This window comes from Chiloscyllium plagiosum, unplaced genomic scaffold (genome assembly GCF_037043375.1).
Source record: "Chiloscyllium plagiosum isolate Xiang-an unplaced genomic scaffold, Cpla_swu_hap1 HiC_scaffold_51, whole genome shotgun sequence".
NCBI classification, from domain to species: Eukaryota; Metazoa; Chordata; class Chondrichthyes; order Orectolobiformes; family Hemiscylliidae; genus Chiloscyllium; species Chiloscyllium plagiosum.
In genome coordinates, this window is record NW_028270189.1 from 23740644 (window position 1) to 23741662 (window position 1019).

General features: G+C 46.3%; 1 non-coding gene across 1 annotated transcript; it reads left to right on the forward strand.

Moving 5' to 3' along the window:
- The first annotated feature begins 730 nt into the window (after positions 1 to 730).
- trnav-cac (transfer RNA valine (anticodon CAC)) lies at positions 731 to 803 on the forward strand. The gene has a single exon. It is a non-coding gene; the product is annotated as a tRNA-Val (tRNA).
- The last annotated feature ends 216 nt before the right edge of the window (positions 804 to 1019 follow it).

Here is a 1019-nt window from a genome sequence, read left to right on the forward strand (position 1 = left end):
GTCGTTCGTTTCTGTAGTGTTTCACAATACTACCTTTCCCGTGAACAGTCGAACAGACTAAATGATTGTGCCACAGACTGCGACGGCAAACTCCGCTAAAAAGTGATCCTTTAAAGCCGGTGTAAGCAACACGACGTTATTGGGGTACACAGCGTGGAAACAGATACTTCGGTGTATCTCGTCCATGCTCACCACATAGCCAAAATTAAACAAGTCCCGTTCCCCAGCATTTGGCCCCAATCCCTCTAAACCCATCCTATCCAGAAATCATCCGATTACCTTTGCAATTTTCTGAGTGTAATAGCCTCCTCCACTTCCTCTGGTAACTCATTCCAAACACACACAACCTTCTGTGTGGGAAATGTGCCTCAGGTCCTTTGTCAATTTCAGCCCACTCACCTTAAACCTATGCTCTCGAGTTTTCAACTCACACCAACTTGGGTAAAACACGTAAATACTCAGTTTACCACCCTTCCATAAGGTCATGTCGCAGCCGTTACGCTGCAGGGAAAGTCGTCCCAGCCTATTCCACCTCGCCCTACGGATCCAAACATTGACGACATCCTTGTCTATATTTTGTCATCAATTTCACGTGTCTTTTTTTAATGTTTTCAAGATGTCAGTTACGCTGGACAACAACGAGCTCTGGGAAACAGAAAGGTGAAACGAGGAATGGCTTCAACTTTCAGTGCTGGATGCCACTGAGCCGCAGCACGGGCACCAGCGGCTTGTTTCTGTAGTGTAGTGGTCATCACGTTCGCCTCACACGCGAAAGGTCCCCAGTTCGAAACTGGGCAGAAACTGCTTTGTTCTTCAACTGCTGCCTTTTCCATGGACAAGAACGGAGCTTCCTTGCTTGTTTTCCCATCTGCAAACCTGCCTTCGAATTTGCTGGAACAAATCTGTTCTCGTAGTGAAATGTAATGCAATTCCATTTCATGACTGTGCAGAGCATTGTAAAGCTTTTCTGCAACCTGGTTCTGATCATATGCCATTCTGTTTGAGAGTGTAGTTACCGC